Source organism: Dermochelys coriacea, chromosome 12 (genome assembly GCF_009764565.3).
Source record: "Dermochelys coriacea isolate rDerCor1 chromosome 12, rDerCor1.pri.v4, whole genome shotgun sequence".
Taxonomy (NCBI): domain Eukaryota; kingdom Metazoa; phylum Chordata; order Testudines; family Dermochelyidae; genus Dermochelys; species Dermochelys coriacea.
In genome coordinates this window covers 42,075,753-42,094,509 of record NC_050079.1, presented here as the reverse complement: position 1 = coordinate 42,094,509, position 18,757 = coordinate 42,075,753, and the positions used below count along the sequence as shown (strand labels likewise).

The window sequence follows — 18,757 nt, the reverse complement described above, 5'->3', positions numbered from 1 at the left end:
CAGTAGTTGTTTGTTAATTTCTTATTAGTAATATCTTTTGAGACATAATGCCAAACAGTAAGAGCAAGGCAGTGTGGTGCAAGTGTCAGATAATATTACAAATCATTAGAAAAGTGGGAGAGGTGAAACAGTAAAGATTAGGTGCATACTAGCCATAGTGAATGAGATGTGAAAAATTAAACTGGATGTTCCAAGGTAAAAAAATGCAAAAAATAAGAATAATAATCAGAAGGCCAAGCTGACAGATACAAGAAGAGGGAAAAATCACAGTTGAGAGGCATAAAAATACATCCATTTTTAGTTTCATGTGATTCAAATCAAAAAGATTTATTTGTTAAAACATTTTGCTGCTTTTTTTTTAACTTTCCTTCAGTTTAAATCTCATTTGTAAAGTGCCCAATAGTTTTAATTAATCAATTAATCTGGGATTTTGGACCAGATTTTCTAAATGTGGCCATCTAGATAGAAAAAGAACATTACATTTTAACCATTTCCCTTCCTAAAAGCAAATATTCATTTCCTATCATATCCAGAATCAATGATCATAGAATCATAGAATCATAGAATATCAGGGTTGGAAGGGACCCCAGAAGGTCATCTAGTCCAACCCCCTGCTCAAAGCAGGACCAAGTCCCAGTTAAATCATCCCAGCCAGGGCTTTGTCAAGCCTGACCTTAAAAACCTCTAAGGAAGGAGATTCTACCACCTCCCTAGGTAACGCATTCCAGTGTTTCACCACCCTCTTAGTGAAAAAGTTTTCCTAATATCCAATCTAAACCTCCCCCATTGCAACTTGAGACCATTACTCCTCGTTCTGTCATCTGCTACCATTGAGAACAGTCTAGAGCCATCCTCTTTGAAACCCCCTTTCAGGTAGTTGAAAGCAGCTATCAAATCCCCCCTCATTCTTCTCTTCTGCAGACTAAACAATCCCAGCTCCCTCAGCCTCTCCTCATAAGTCATGTGCTCTAGACCCCTAATCATTTTCGTTGCCCTTCGTTGTACTCTTTCCAATTTATCCACATCCTTCCTGTAGTGTGGGGCCCAAAACTGGACACATGATGGTTCACTTTACATGAAAGCACATAGCAAGTAATATAAAATTCTTCTGCATCCTCATCTTTAAACACCACACTATACGTCTGAAGAAAAGGAGTACTTGTGGCACCTTAGAGACTAACAAATTTATTAGAGCATAAGCTTTCGTGAGCTACAGCTCACTTCATCGGATGCATCCGATGAAGTGAGCTGTAGCTCACGAAAGCTTATGCTCTAATAAATTTGTTAGTCTCTAAGGTGCCACAAGTACTCCTTTTCTTTTTGCGAATACAGACTAACACGGCTGCTACTCTGAACCTGTCACTATACGTCTGGATTTCTGATCAGGGATTTTTCCACCTTCACGCAGTTGCCATTGGTAAAAGTAGTATTTATCATGTAGGCTCCAGGTCAGCAAGATACTTTAGTTCATGCCTCATTTTAAGTACCTAAATAATCCCACTAATGTCAGTTACTGATGCCTAATTATTTTTCAAGACTCAAAATGGCACTCAGTGCTGGAGAAGAGAAAAAGCAAAGACTCACATCCTGCCCTGAGGAGTTCTCTCTCGAAGACCCCATTCCTGAAAACTCTCACAAAATGTTACTCATGTGAGTAAAATGCTTTTATCATTAAAGGATTGCTGGCAGCATTTTAATGGCATGAAATAGTATTTGTGGGCCTTGTGGGAGAAGTGGGTTTTAAAAAAGGGGTTGAATGAAGAAATATTAGCTGCCTGGAGCAGTGGAATGGGGAGAGAGGTGCAGGCCTAGGTAACAACATGAAAGAAGTCACAAAGAGGTCAGCTAGAGGAGATGAAGGAAGAGCAGAACTGGGGTTCATTGGCAGAGCCAAATGACAGGGGAGATGCAATGGAGCTGGTATTGTGTGGAGCAGAATGAGAAACCTTAACTTCATAACAGAAGGCAAAAGGAAACCAGTCGAGTTTTCAAAGACAGGAGCGCCATGAGCAACAGCCAAGGAAGAGGACTGTAGCTACTGTATTTTGAATAGACTTGAAGGGAACAAGTTGAGAAGTGAAGCAGCTAGAGATGAAGAGGCTGCAGGTATCATGTAAGCATTTCATTAAGGTGATCAGAACTGACATATCCAAAGGTAGTAGCATTCCATTGGAAGTTTGTACTTCCTGGAAGAAATACTTTTGAATATACAGGAGAAAATTCTAATCAACATTCTTTATCACATTAAAAACAGATACTATACCAGAGGGGTGAAGAGTAGCAAAAGTTGTACCTACATTTAAAAAAATGCTCTAGGAGTGATCCTGGGAATTATCGACCAGTAACCATTGCATCTGTACATTGTCAATTGGTTGAAACTATAATTTAAAATAGACTTATAATCGACTGGAAGACCATAGACTATCAGGGTTGGAAGGGACCTCAGGAGGTCATCTAGTCCAATCCCCTGCTCAAAGCAGGATGAATCCCCGATTTTTGTCCCAGATCCCTAAATGGCACCCTCAAGGATTAAACTCACAACCCTGGGTTTAGCAAGCCAATGCTAAAACCACCGCCACAGGATGTTGCTGAGGCCAAGAATTTAGGAAAATTAAAAAAGGGACTGGACATGTATATGGATAACAAGAATATCCAGAGTTATAATACTTAATGTTAACAATTTCTGAAGAGACATGAACACTTAAACTTCAGGGTTTAAACCAAAATAACTATAAGGAATTGGGAGAAGATCAAATGTGGGGGCAGATTATCCCACATCTGCCTAAAATAAAGTTCTTTGCACCTCCCTCTGAAGCACTGATGCCAGTCACCATCAAGAGCTAGGATACTGGACTACATGGACCAGGATCTGATTCATCAAGAAATGCCTGTATAATATTTCTCACCACGATAGCTCACACTCACAGACAAGGATGAGAAATAACTCTGCTCTCCCATGCCCAGTCCCTTCCCAGCATCCAATAAAGATGTCACCTCAGCTATAGGGATAAGCATAGGTATGTTGGTCAGTCAAGGGTAGGAAAATAGCACAACTGCATTTGAAAAATGGACAGACAGACAGCTATCAACTCTCACAGGTCTCATCAAAAAGTCAGATATTTAACCTTTAATTTGCAACAAAGCAGTTAGGAAAGTTACCATGTTATAAAAAGTTTTCATAAAACAAAAAGGATTTTCAGGCCTCATTTAGCCACATTGATCTTTCAATCAACTTGTGTGGAAAAGACATTTTGAATGAAAGCCTAATCTAAACCTGAAAAGCAAAAATGTGCTAAAACTATTGGTTAAATTAGCACAATACTAAAAATGATCACGAGAGAGCTGCACATACAATGGCCTAATTTTCATACCACTCCTTCACTTTTGGACTTGCACTTAGATCTGCCCTTAATTAATTGTGTCACAATTGATTGACAGCAGAAATGGTAGGATTTAAATGTTTGCCTACTGGATTAACCCACTTTGTCAAATAGACAGGTAGTTATACGTTAGCATTTGTGCGTGCAATCCTCTACAGTGGCCATACAGCTAACTAAAAGCAAAAGGCTGCATCCACTAATAGGAAGGGCCTATTTGAAATCCAAGCCCCAAATATGTATTTGTTCAGCACACATATCTGAAGAGGTTTCTTGTGTAAAAAACCTTTTTATCTTTTCTTGTTTTAAACCCAAAGGCATTATTATACATCTGACATGGTTTTGTTTTCAACGTGAAAGCTTTACTCATGGCCTTCACCACTTCTTTCAATGTTCATAAAGTAGCCCTCATTTCACCAACCATATTGAAAATGATGCAATTGCCTTCAATTAACCAAAAACGCAGCAACCAGCAACGCAGATACAGGTAAGTAACTGTTTTCATGTTCTCTCCACAGGTACTAATGCGGAGAGTGGACTAGATGGTACATCTGAGGGAAGGGAACAGAAGGAGACTCCGCCGATTGGAAGGCATGAGATGCACTGTCCTAGGGTTGGGGGTTCCATGACCACCGCTCCCAAGAGAAGGAGGCGGGTGGTGGTGGTCGGGGACTCTCTCCTCAGGAGGACTGAGTCATCTATCTGCCGCCCCGACCGGGAAAACCGAGAAGTCTGCTGCTTGTCAGGAGCTAGGATTCACGATGTGATGGAGAGACTGCCCTCGGATCTCTACCCCTTCCTGCTTCTCCACGTGGGCACTAATGATACTGCCAAGAATGACCTTGAGCGGATCACTGCAGACTACATGGCTCTGGGAAGAAGGATAAAAGAGTTTGAGGCGCAAGTGGTGTTCTTGTCCATCCTCCCTGTGGAAGGAAAAGGCTTGGGTAGAGACCATCGAATCACGGAAGTCAACGAATGGCTACACAGGTGGTGTCGCAGAGAAAGCTTTGGATTCTTTGACCATGGGATCGTGTTCCAAGAAGGAGGAGTGCTAGGCAGAGACGGGCTCCACCTAACGAAGAGAGGGAAGAGCATCTTCGCAAGCAGGCTGACTAACCTAGTGAGGAGGGCTTTAAACTAGGTTCACCGGGGGAAGGAGACCAAAGCCCTGAGGTAAGCGGGGAAGTGGGATACCGGGAGGAAGCACAAGCAGGAGCACGTGAGAGGGGAGGGCTCCTCCCTCATACTGAGAAAGAGGGACGATCAGCGAGTTATCTCAAGTGCCTATACACAAATCCATGAAGCCTGGGAAATAAGCAGGGAGAACTGGAAGTCCTGGCACAGTCAAGGAATTATGATGTGACTGGAATAACGGAGACTTGGTGGGATAACTCACATGACTGGACTACTGTCATGGATGGATATAAACTGTTCAGGAAGGACAGGCAGGGCAGAAAAGGTGGGGGAGTTTCATTGTATGTAAGGGAGCAATATGACTGCTCAGAGCTCAAGTATGAAACTGCAGAAAAACCTGAGACTCTCTGGATTAAGTTTAGAAGTGTGAGCAACAAAGGTGATGTTGTGGTGGGAGTCTGCTATAGACCACCAGACCAAGGGGATGAGGTGGACGAGAATAACATGAGGGGGAAAGGAGTCCAGGAGAGTTGGCTGTATTTTAAAGAATCCTTATTGAGGTTACGGGACAAACCATCCCGATGTGTAGAAAGAATAGCAAATACGGCAGGCGACCAGCTTGGCTTCACAGTGAAATCCTTGCTGATCTTAAACACAAAAAAGAAGCTTACAAGAAGTGGAAGATTGGACAAATGACCAGGGAAGAGAATAAAAATAGTGCTCAGGCATGCAGGAGTGAAATCAGGAAGGCCAAATCACACCTGGAGTTGCAGCTAGCAAGAGATGTTAAGAGTAACAAAAAGGGTTCCTTCAGGTATGTTAGCAACAAGAAGAAAGTCAAGCAAAGTGTGGGCCCCTTACTGAATGAGGGAGGCAACCTAGTGACAGAGAATGTGGAAAAAGTTAATGTACTCAATGCTTTTTTTGCCTCTGTCTTCACGAACAAGGTCAGCTCCCAGACTACTGCACTGGGCAGCACAGCATGGGGAGGAGGTGACCAGCCCTCTGTGGAGAAAAGAAGTGGTTCGGGACTATTTAGAAAAGCTGGACAAGCCCATGGGGCCGGATGCGCTGCTAAAGTCCAACAGTGCTAAAGGAGTTGGCGGATGTGATTGCAGAGCTATTGGCCATTATCTTTGAAAACTCATGGTGATCGGGGGAAGTCCCAGATGACTGGAAAAAGGCTAATTTAGTGCCCACCTTTAAAAAAGAGAAGGAGAAGGATCCTGGGAATTACAGGCCAGTCAGCCTCACGTCAGTCCCTGGAAAAATCATGGAGCAGGTCCTCAAGGAATCAATTCTGAAACACTTAGAGGAGAGGAAAGTGATCAGGAACAGTCAGCATGGATTCACCAAGGGCAAGTCATGCCTGACTAATCTAATTGCCTTCTATGATGAGATAACTGGCTCTGAGGATGAAGGGAAAGCAGTGGACGTGTTGTTCCTTGACTTTAGCAAAGCTTTTGACACGGTCTCCCACAGTATTCTTGCCAGCAAGTTAAAGAAGTATGGGCTGGATGAATGGACTATAAGGTGGATAGAAAGTTGGCTAGGTTGTCAGGTCAACGGGTAGTGATCAATGGCTCCATGTCTAATTGGCAGCCAGTATCAAGTGGAGTGCCCCAAGGGTTGGTCCTTGGGCCAGTTTGTTCATATCTTCATAAATGATCTGGAGGATGGTGTGGATTGTTCCCTCAGCAAGTTTGCACATGACACTAAACTGGGAGGAGAGGTAGATACACTGGAGGGTAGGGATAGGATACAGAGGGCCCTAGACAAATTAGAGGATTGGGCCAAAAGAAATCTGATGAGGTTCAACAAGGACAAGTGCAGAGTCCTGCACTTAGGACGGAAGAATCCCATGCACCGCTACAGACTAGGGACTGAATGGCTTGGCAGCAGTTCTGCAAAAAAGGACCTAGGGGTTACAGTGGATGAGAAGCTGGATATGAGTCAACAGTGTGCCCTTGTTGCCAAGAAGGCCTATGGCATTTTGGGATGTATAAGTAGGGCCACTGCCAGCAGATCGAGGGACGTGATCATTCCCCTCTGTTCGACATTGGTGAGGCCTCATCTGAAGTACTGTGTCCAGTTTTGGGCCCCACACTACAAGAAGGATGTGGAAAAAATTGAAAACGTCCAGCGGAGGGTAACAAAAATGATTAGGGGACTGAAACACATGACTTATGAGGAGAGGCTGAGGGAACTGGGATGGTTTAGTCTGCAGAAGAGAAGAATGAGGGGGGATTTGATAGCTGCTTTCAACTCCCTGACGGGGGGTTCCAAAGAGGATGGATCTAGACTGTTCTCAGTGGTAGCAGATGACAGAACGAGGAGTAATGGTCTCAAGTTGCAGTGGGGGAGGTTTAGGTTGGATATTAGGAAAAACTTTTCACTAGGAGGGTGGTGAAGCACTGGAATGTGTTACCTAGGAAGGTGGTGAAATCTCCTTCCTTAGAGGTTTTTAAGGTCAGGCTTGACAAAGCCCTGGCTGGGATGATTTAGTTGGGGATTGGTCCTGCTTTGAGCAGGGGGTTGGACTAGATGGCCTCCTGAGGTCCCTTCCAACCCTGATATTCTATGATATCCTATTCTATGAAAATACAGAATGATCATGTTTGCTGTTTTTTCTCCTTTACTTCCCTCTATAGAAGGTAGCCACCCCAATATGGCTCACTTTCTATTTTCCCTGTTCTCATCTCAACTCTTTTCTGTTATATTTTCACCTGTGAATCTCTTTGATTTCCTTTCATATCTTTTCCTCCCCATCTGTTCATTTTAGTGTTTTTTCTTAGCGATTTGAGACTGAATGCTGAAGTAAAAACACACTGAAATGGAAATGTACAGCTGCCGGGGTGCCTATGAGGAACAGCCTGCAGGTCTAGAGCCTACATTTATATTTGTCTCTAAACTTACTCTTATTCCCGTTTTCTCTTCTCTCTGACCCATATCCTACTCCAAAAGAAACAAGACAGAGTGGCCTTCTCTGGTCCTCTAACCTGCCCTGCATTCCTTTATCTTTTCAGCCTCTGTCCCCAATTCCCCACTCCCTACCCATGTTCCTCTCTCTCCCTTGAAGTTGCCAGCCCTCCTTCCCCACTCTGCTCCCTCTACCCACCCCCTTCCCCTCTCCTTTCAAGCAAGCCAAGTTGCTTGTCTCCATTTCTGTACCTGACCTACCAAACTCCTCCAGCTCATGGAACAGCGCCAAACCAGCTAAACAAATACTCAGCACTGAATCTGGTTTGTCTAGCCTGACCCATTCTCCATGGCAGTGGAAGACCATCAGGGGTTCTCCAGAGCGATGGAGAATTTCCAAAAGAAGCTCAAGGCCTGCATCTGCCGAGCAGCCCCTAGTGACAAGAAGCATCACCACACCTGCCTTTTGGCAGCGATTCTTGAGCAGGGGGAGCAGGGGACCCCTCTGAGTACTGCTGCTGTGCTGTTCTCTCTGGCCCCTTCACTGCCAGCTGAAAGTAGGGCGGCAGGTGAACATGGTTTCCCCCCCAGGCTGAAGCCCTCTTCCCTTCCTATAATCACACCCAAGGCCACACCCACTGAGGGGTAGATTGTAAAGCTTCAAGTTCCCCCAACAAAAAAAAAACATAACCAGCTGAAAAAGTCAACAAAGCCCATCCAGTGGTAGTGGGGGTGGACAGCATAACAAGGCTGCCAGTGGACAGGCATAACAAGTCTCATCTTCCTGTCTTTACCACCTGCACCCGCTACGTTTACTAACCCCTCTTGTGGGAAGGTTGACCTCAGTTGCTCACCAGGCATCGAGACTCAGCAGCTCTCTCTACATGCCTTCTTTAGATAGCCCTATGCTTCACTCTTCCTTTTGCCTCCAACAACAGGTACCTCCTCACAGCATGTCGAGTGAACGAATGTCTGTGAAGCAATTTAAAGTCCTCACAGAAAGTTAGGCATTATTGTTAACAGGACCACGAGACCCTTCTTCACAAGAAGTGATCAGGGTTAGTTTTATATCTCGGTGGAAGATCATCATCTTCATCAACACAGAGCTCCCTACCTCTACACTAGGGCACTGGAATCAGGACTGCAGGAACAGCACCACTTACTGAATCTCCAAACTCATTTCCTTCAGTCTCTAGACTCCCACTGGACGTATATTGACCCAGCTTAATGAAAATTAGCTTGTAGGGAAGGACCACAGCTTGAGCTGGTACCACATGGTTGCAGACCAAACTCCTTCCCAGCAGCCAGTTACCTATGTCTCTTCTGCCAATTGCCATATTAGACCACACACAAGACCAAACTCCCAGCTCCCTCCCTTATATAGCCTCCCCCTGCCATTCTTAATATCCAGTTTCCTGGTGTCTTCTGCTTGCAAACTGTACAGTATTCTAAGAGCTAAAGAAAGTAGTTATATTAGAGCCTTCCCTGAATCCACAACCTTAAAAGTAGGGCTTTTAAGATTCTGGACATTGGTAAGATAGCATAGAACAAACGCCTCTTGCTCCTACATCATGGTAACAAAGATTTCAATCACCCTCTTGTGTTATATATGTATTGTATTTTTCCCCAGTGCCCACTTAACACCCCATTGAGCTTCACACTTAGACCTAACTTACGATTAGACCCACTGTGCTGTGCTTTTTACTCCCTAATACACCTATGTGATTAATTCTTAGCTACAAATCTGCAGAGGCAGATCTATCTGGAGATCAAGCCTGTACACTGCATCTGTCATGTAGCAATGGAATCAAAACCCCAAGAGAGAGAATTCATCTGAGTAAACATTGCCTTCTTCATAGAGCTGACCAGAAAATGTTTTAATTTGTTTTGGGGTTCTTTGTGAAAAAATGTCAATGAAAATGAAAATTTTCCATTTTCAACATTTTCAGGTTTTCATCAAAAAAGCAAAGGACTGTTTTTTCTATTTCAGCATCTGAAAACTTTTTGTTTTGCTTTTTAAAAAAGCTCAACAATTTTCAACAAAAAACAGAATTTTTGGTAAATCTTTCCATTTTGTAATAAAGCCATTTTTGTTAAAAGAAAAGTTTTAATAATTTTTTTCAAGCCTAAAGCTATATCTTAGCCTAATTAAGAGTGTGTTTTGTTGACTGTCAGTATACATTGTAAAAAAAAAAAAAAAGCCTATTTTAAAATGACTCTACCGTCAAAATTCCACTGACTCAGAATGACTGCACAAAAGTTTCAAATAGCTTTGCTAAGGGCACTGCATGCCAGCAAACATGAGATATTCTAAAGCCTTTTCAATGGGAATCCATTGTCCCACATTTCAATTCATACCCAAAATTATAACAAATATATAAGGATCTTTTTCTTCCTCTTTTGATAGGACACCCCAATTTAATTGGTCACTCAAAGAGATGTGCATCAGATCACTCAAGCTCTATGCCACAGTTCCCCATGTGTAAAATGCAGATAATGGTACTTTACAAGTTTCACTGGACACCAGTATTAAAGATACAAGGAGCCCTGTCCTACAGGAGAATTACTTCTAGATTTTGATGTTAATCAAAATAGCAAAGAGAAACTCATGGGTGTTAAAGTAACACCCACACCCCACTCCATTCCAAAAGCTAAATAAAAACTCCTCTTATCTAGAATACGGAAATTTCAGCTTCCAAATTACTCAAAATGACACTGGACCTTTAATTTTAGCAAACAATATAAAAACACTGATGATATCGTGTGAAATATTAAAAAAGTACCTTCCTACACTAACTCATTCATGATTTCACTCTCCTGGGAGATACATAACTTACCTGGGTCTCATAAGGAGATAAATGTATTATTCAACTTGTCACAGTTGCATATTGCTTCTTGATACCTGTCCATACATTTTATATGTTCCTGTATGCCTGCAATACATCTGTAAAGATAAAGTACTAGTATAAATATATGCACAGCAGGAGTTGGATGATGCATGGCGGAACAAAAAAAAATGATGAACCTTTATTCAAACATGAGCTTAGGGGAAAAAATACTACACCTGTAGCTAGATTTTGATTTGTTTGTTTTTGCTTTTATAGTAAAGTATTCGCAGTCCATAAAATGAATCTCTACAAAAATAAATATATAAATAAAACTAGACATGGTATATAACCTATTTCCATCATTTCTTGATAGTCTAGAATTATATATTGCATGATGTGAATAAAATCCCATGCAGCATGTGTTTTCTGGTGGTTGCAATTTTTACAGAATAGCTATAGATAAATTATTAGTTGGGTAAAGCTGCATTGTTTTGGAAGCAACAGAGGATGAAAATAATGCAAGTCTGAACCAGGAAAGGCAGTAGGTACAGAAGGGTTGGGTTGTGAGCACTTTGAACTGTTCTCTTATTGCTACATCTTGTGAGTACATTTTTAAATGACATTTTTACCCTTATTTTATATTTTAGGCCTGCTAGTGAATCACATTTTACTTTCCTGGACTGTTTTTGTATCGGTTGATTTAGCCACGGGGTGCCTGCATAGTTCTACTAAAAAAATCTTTCCATAGTATATTTAACAAGAGGAAGTGCATAGAAACTAAAATTCATACACAGTTCTCTCATCAAGTGTTTCTAGAAATGAAAATTTGCTTCTATTTTATCCAGCCTCTTAGATCATTACAACAGTAACTGTGCATCAAAATGGTTTTACTGTTCCTATAAAAAATCAGTGTTTACAATACTGTTCATAGGATATAAAGGAGGAAGATGCCCCAAAAATAATGAGAAGAAAAAACACTATAACAGACTAACTTAGGAATTGTCTCTCTGGATCAGATCAGTGGTCTATCTAGTGTCTATCTCCAACAGTGGACAGTACTAGAGGAAAATGCAAGGGGGCCCCTTAGAGGACAATTATGGAATAACCTGCTCTGCTAGGAAGTGATGAGTTCCACAATTTAATTAAACAACAAATATTCCTATTACCAAGTTTTAGAGTTTCTGTCTTTCATTTTCATTGAATATTCATTGTTCTGGTAGTGTGAGAAAAGGTAAATGGAAACTACCAATTTACCTTCTCTTTCCCATTCACTATTTTGTTTACCTTGTAATACCTTTTAAATTTAACAGCTCCAATCTTTTCTGTCTTCTTCATATAGAAGACTTTCTAGGTTGCTAATCATTTTTGTCACTTGTTTATAAACCACTTCCTTTGCTATATCCTTTTTGAGATGGGGTGACAAACTGAATATAGGATGTACCATTAATTTATAATGATAGTATAATATTTTAGGATTACTATTAATAATAATTTAAATAAGAATCCTGCAATCTTCTTTTGAGAAGCTCTAACACTTGCATTATTTGCACCAGACTTTTGAAATTCAGCAGAGAGAATTCCATGAAATTCTGTTCAGGTTTGACTAAGACCAACTTGAAAATTATAATTTCCCTTCTGTCATTCATGTTGTCAGTCCTGTGCACTGAATGATGCAGGGGTCCTGTGGATAAAATAGGAGATGATCATGAAACTGAAGATTTATCATAATGCATACTCACAGGTAGGCAGAAGTAAGGTGCACAGGCAACCTAAATTGTGGCATTTCCTAAATTTTGAGTGCTTGATTTTGCACCTAAAGGTTATTCTTAAGTTAAGCACATTAAGTATAAACCAACACAGCCTAAAGGATGCAGAGCAGATTTAGATTAAATCTCAGGAAAAACTCATAACTGCAAGAACAGAAAGACAGTGGAACAGAGGCCTAGTGAGATTGTGGAAGCTTCTTCACTGGATGTTTTCAAAAGGAGACTGGACAGCCATCTGTCTTGGATGGCTTAGACGAAACAAATCCTGCATCTTGGAAGGGGTTTAGACTAGATGACCTCTGTGGTTCCTTCTAACCTTATGCTCCATGTTTCCACCTACAGCAAAAGTTTAAATAAATGGCCAGCTTAAATAAACCACAAAACTCTACAGGGTCCAGAGAGCGTAGGCACCCTACTTCAGAAATTACTTCTGCAACGCAGAGTCTGAACTGACATTCTTCCCTTGACGATGAATCCGAGAGTCACAAGCTGAGCCAGTGCTCCTCTGGATGGTAACCAGTCTGTTGCGAGTGGACCCAAATGCTGGGTCCCATGTGCTTCTAAACCAACCAAGAGTCTGGGTTGAGTCTAGCTCTGGGTCTGTAAGATTCATGTAAAAATTAGAAAATGCCACAATTAGGTTGCCTGTGCACCTTTACTTCTGCCTACTGTGAGTACGCATTATGATACAGTCTTCAGTTCCATGATCATCTCCTATGTTTTCCCACAGGACCCCTGCTTCATTTAGTGCACAGGACTGACAACAGGAATGACAGAAGGGAAATTATAAAATAAACGTCTGTGGTCCCAGGGCTTTCTCCCTGCTGAGTCCAAGGCAGACTGTGAAGAGTTACAAAGAGACCTCATAGAACTGGGTAACTGGGCAACAAAATGGCAGATGAAATTCCGTGTTGATAAATGCAAAGTAATGCACACTGGAAACATAATCCCAACTATACATATAAAATGATAGGGTCTAAATTAGCTGTTACCACTCAAAAAAGAAATCTTAGAGTCATTGTGGATAGTTCTCTGAACACATCTGCTCAATATGCAGCGACACTCAAAAAAACAAACAGAATGTTAGGAAGTATTAGGAATGGAATAGATTATAAAACAGAAAATATCATAATGCTATTACATAAATCCATGAATATCCACACCTTGAATACTGCATGCAGCTCTGGTTGTCCCATCTCAAAAAAGATACATTAAAAATGGAAAAGGTAAAAAGAAAGACAACAAAAATGATTAAGGGTTTGGAACAGCTTCCATGTCAGAAGAGATTAAAGACACTGGGAGTGTTCACCCTGGAAAAGAGATGACTAAGAGGGGATATGCTAGAGGTCTATACAATCATGACTGGGGTGGAGAAGTGAACAGGGGTCGCCCGGTGAAATTAATAGGCAGCAGGTTTAAAACAAACATGAGAGAGTACTTCTTCAGACAAAGCGCAGTTAAGCCGTGGAACTTGTTAGCAGGGGGACGAAGGCCAAAACTATAACGGTGTTCAAAAAGAATTAAATAGTTCCTGGAGGATAGGTCCATCAATGGCTATTAGCCAAAATGGTTAGGGATGCAACCCCATGCTCTGAATGTCTCTAAACCTCTCACTGCCAGATGCTGGGACTGGTAGACAGGGGATGGCTCATGTGATATTGCTGTTCTGTTCATTCCCCTCTGAAGGATTTGACATTGACCGCCGTCGGAAGACAGGATACTGGGCTGGATGAGCCATTGGTGTGACCCAGTAAAGCCGTTCTTATCTAAGTAAGGCTTAGACCTCTAGTCTAAGCCCTTTCTTGGGACATGGGACCATGCAGTCCAGCTAGCCCAGACTCCTGAAATCAGTGCTCTGATCTCCCAATCCCACCCCACAGTCATTTTACTCTTAATCCGCACTAGACCATACAGATCTTTGCAAAATAACAGAAGTCATGAGATGCACCCTCCCTTTTCTGATCTTACCCTTCTGTGAGTCTGAGGTTTCTCAGCATTTCAGGCTGGACATAGTCCCTCTGGCCTTCTCTCCCTTTCTCCAGCCAGTCCTGCTTGCATGTGGAGATGGTCCTACTTAGAGTAGCAACCCCCCCTTAAATACAATCTCTCCTCCTCTTGCCATGCGCTCTGGCTGAGAAAGAACAGATCTACCAGCTATGCTGATGCCACGAAGTAGAATATCCATTGCTATGTGGGGCTGGACCAGGAGTTGGGAGACAAGCAAAGCCAAAGGTCCTAGATTGCTCTGTAATAGTTTCTCAGCGATCTTCCTGGGCAGGGTAACTGTCCTGAGATGCACCATCATAATAGACTTACTTTAGGCAGGGTTGGACATGTTCAGGGACATTACACAAAATGGAGATACCAGTACAAAACGTGCTCAACTGCGTGCAGACATACCCTACTCTGTCACACCCAGCACCAGTGCTTTTTTACACACATGTAGAAGTATCTTACCTACCTCCAAGATTTAAAATCCTAGAGCTTTGCAGTGGAAGCTGCTTTGGCCCTGTATAAAGCAAACAGCAACATAAGTCTTTGATTGGAAGCCAATCACCTCATAACAATAAGAGATTCAAACACACAGCCATTTAGACATAACCCTCTTTGTGACAGCATTTGACAAGGTACTGGTGTCCAGGACCAAAAGGTTTGGCAAACTTTCAAAGGCCTATATTCCTCGTCAATCTTGTGGAGAAGGCTGTCCGTGAAATAGCCCAAGACAGTGCTGAAGAGCCTGCAAAGCAATGAACAACTGTGCCAGAGAATCAGACTGGAAAAGGGACCCAAGAACATTCAGAGTCCCTGAAAAAGACTAAGACCAACCCTAACCCAATGAGCGGATGGGAGCCATTTTAAACCACTGTTTTTCAGCTGTAATTTTTTCCCCTCTATTAAATGTGCCACTTCATACATAATGGGCACAGAGACAAGCAATTTAGTGTTTCAGGATCAAGTAATCCAGAGCATTGAAAAAAGCATCACAGCTCAAACATTAACTATTTTTATTAAGGAGATGACTGAAAAGGAGGTGAAGGATACCCAAAGAATTAGGCTACAGATTGAATGAGCCAAACTAGAGGGCACTGAAGGTCCAGATGATTCTCCTGCAGGTAGATCCTTCACTGACCAGCTTGAAGAACAGACTGGGAGGATGTGGGCAGAGGCACAGCAACAGCTGGCAGAAGATAATGGATGTTTGTGGGGGGAAGGGTCTCATACATTGGCCAGTAAGTACTTCAACCTCAGAGAATTGAAATATCTTAAAGCTAGTGGAGGTCTGTTCTGATTCACACGGGGGGCACAAGACCTAACAGAGCAAAATCAAGTGGTGATGGTATCTTAAAGTCTGGAGAATAACCAAATGAACCTATTCAATAACCATGACACAAGAATGAATCCAGCATAACCTCTTCAGGCCAGTATCACTACAGTTAACTGGAGTAACACATTTTGTGCTGAACATGCTCTGAGAATACTGGAAAATTCTTCTTTTCAAGTATTACTGGCTTTTCTATAGATGCATAAAGTACACAAAAAGGTTTCTAAATGTAGGAAAACAAGTATATAATTACATAGTTAAGCAGATATACTGCAAGTTTCTTTTATGTTAGCCTTTACATCTTTAAAAGGCAACAGGACAGAGCTGTGCTAAAAAGCAATAAAGCATGGGTAATTTAATACCAAATTACATCCATATTGAAAAGTTTTACATGAAGTTGAGAGCAGACAGAGGTCAGGTTTTCACAGGACTGTCTTTAATTGTGGCCATCAGTTTTAGCAATTCAGATCTCTGGATCAAAGACAGATATAAATGTGTTTCCTCAACACTGAATAGTGAAAGCAGACAGCAAGCATAGCACAATCTTGCACCAAAAGGTCATAAAAAAAGTTTATATCAGAAAGGGAATGTGTGTTGTTGTGCAAGATTCACACTCATAACATACTGTATATTTTAAAGTTACATTTTCTAGCAGTTTTTCCAGCCAGCAGGAATTTAATTAAAATGTTATTACTGCTTTGCAGATACAAACTATTTTCTTATCTTTTATACATGTGCAAAATTTGTATGTAGATCTTTACTAATTTTTCCCTTGCTTTCAGGTGTACTCCTCATCCCCATGAAACAATCCCTGCCTCCATGGGAAAGATGAGATATACACTAAGACTTTTTTAAAAAATCAAATGAGGAGTGAATATTAGCAAATCAGATAGAAACAAGTTTCTAGATCTGCAGATCCATTCTACAAATGAAGTAATTTCATCTCTGCTGACTCTAAGAGGGGTGGGATTTTAAGTGGCCAAGGGGGGACAAGAATGAGATGCTAACAGACGAAGCATCATAACATTTGCATGCACAGACCACTCAAATCTGCACCATGAGACTACTTGTGAGTATCCATCTTTTTTCACTTAACAAGATACAAAATATAAAACACATTTCCCTCTTATTAATCTCTCTTGTAAGTGGTTCCAGGTCCACCATTTTAAAGAGGGGGAGAGGAGAGCCTGGATGCACTCTTGGGGATTTCACTGGAGTGACTGAGATGAGGTACAGGCTGGAAGCCTTTATAACTTTAACTTAATTTTTTCCCTAAAGCACAGAGGAATACATTTTAAATCATTAGCATTTACTTTAAGTAGCACTTTCTTCAACTAAGCCTCCCCTCCCAGCCCTTACCCCATTAGCACCACTCCCCATTCTTGCACAGAGGAACTTCCCTGATGGAATTTCACTCGATTGCTTGAATCTAGAAGGTGCTTTTTAAAAATTCTAGCTTCCAATTGAGGCACATTTTTTCCTTAAAAACACATCGAGAATAGGTCCCTTGTATTTATTGGCACCTACACCTGAAAAGTAGCTATAGTCTCTTGGAATTATTTCAGTGCTTTAGCAGTGGTTTCTGTTCGTTAGAACACAGTAAACTCTGTTAAAAGCAGGCTTCTTGGCAGTTTCCATTCAGCTCATGGTTCGGTGTCACACATTTGGTGGCATTTTCATTATTCTGCACTTCTGAATGATCAGATGAAAAAACTAAAATTATTTTTAAAAGAGACAGTGCTTGAAATCTATAGATTAGACAAAGAGATTGAGAAAAGGGTGAGCTAGAAAAAAATAAGTTATGGACTCTGCAAGTTCAAATATTTACAAAAAATATAGTTACCCAGGAATCCCTCATTCTATATTCAAAAGGGAGGAAGGAGCAAGGGCATCCATTACCTGAACATTAATGGTTAACTTTACTGTCTGCAGAGATACAAATGTGTAATTTTCACTGAAAGGCAGAAAACCTGTACCCTCCACCTTCAAACCACCAAAAATATCTAGGGCTGAAATGTCGATGCGATTTTAGGCTCTGCTCTAGGATAGAACATCTAGCATTTCACAAAGAACAGAGTATATATTGTAAAATCAAGAGACCTAGCATCATCTTCATTCTCTCATGAAGAAGAAGGCGCCAAAAAATGTCCTTTAAGTAACATTCAGATAATCAAAGAATGGCTGGAGAACAAAGTTTTTTGTGGACAAAAAAGAATGCATTTCTTCCATTGGTGTTTCGTGCTAGGTAATATAGCGAAAGGTGCCTTACAAATGCCTAGATCGGATACCTGCCATTTCCCAAAAGTCACCTGGACCCACTTGTTTTCCATGTAAATCACATGTCAATGAACTCGTACAGTGAGTGCCACTAGAAAGGTGGGGTTTTTTTTCAGTATAGCAACCATTTCGGAAGTCAGATGCAGGATTCAAGGGTAGTTTACTCTGCTCAGTAAGCTGAAAAAGAAATCCTAATGGGATCCACACACATCATTCAGTATGTTCTCCACAGGTTTAAAGCAGGAGGAGTAGGACAAAAGCTGATGATATATTCATATCATATAATAACGGTAAAAGAGGATGTTAAACAGCAGCTACTAAAGTTAGATACTTTAAATCAACAAGTCCAGATAACTTGCATTCAGAGTTTTAAAAGAGCTGGCCATAGAGCTCTCAGGACTGTTAATGTGATTTTCATTAGTCAGGAACACTGATGAAGTTCCAGAAGACTAGAAAAAAGTGAATATTGTGCCAATATTTAAAAGGTTAAATGGGCATGTCAGCTGGACATCAATCTTGGGCAAAATAATGGAAGGGCGTGATATGGTATAAAGAATTAAAGGAGATTAATATAATTAATGCCAATCAACATGACTTTATGAAAAACAGAGCTAGTCAAACTAACTTGATTATCTTATTGATGGGATCAAGAAGAGCTACAAGAATGATTAAAAGATTGGATAACATACCTACGTGAAAGCCTCAGGAGCTCAATTGATTTAGCTTGTCAAAGAGATGTTTAAGGGGTGCCTTGATCAAAGATATAAGTATCTACATTGGGATACAGAAATTTGATAAAAGGCAGCTCTTCCATCTAGCAGACAAACGTATAACAAGAACCAATGCCTGGGATAACTTAACCATTGGAACAACTTACCAAATTTTTTTAAATCGATTTGGATGTTTTCTAAAAGATATACTGTAGTTCAAAGATAGCTACTAGATATGAAGCAGGAATTAATACAGGGGAATGTATGGCCTGTGATATGCAGGAGGTCAGACAACCCAGCTGTCCTTTCTGGCCTTAAAAAAAAAATCGATGAATTTAGTTGTGGAGGGAACCACAAGAATCCTATTGACTGAAAAATCTAAGAGGGTTGTCTGAGGGTACACCTTGTCACAGAAGAACCA

The 18,757-nt window shown here is 41.1% G+C and overlaps 1 long non-coding RNA gene across 4 annotated transcripts in view; it reads right to left on the bottom strand.

The window, feature by feature from the left end:
* The window catches only part of LOC122456224, a 593,145-nt gene that overhangs the window by 346,760 nt on the left and 227,628 nt on the right, over positions 1 to 18,757 (bottom strand). For 3 of the 4 annotated variants that reach the window (XR_006274979.1, XR_006274980.1, XR_006274978.1), the window contains exon 4: positions 10,271 to 10,377. The exons of the other annotated variant lie outside the window; for it this stretch is intronic. This is a non-coding gene — a long non-coding RNA (uncharacterized LOC122456224). The remainder of the gene's footprint in view (positions 1 to 10,270; positions 10,378 to 18,757) is intronic. 4 annotated transcript variants of the gene reach the window in all.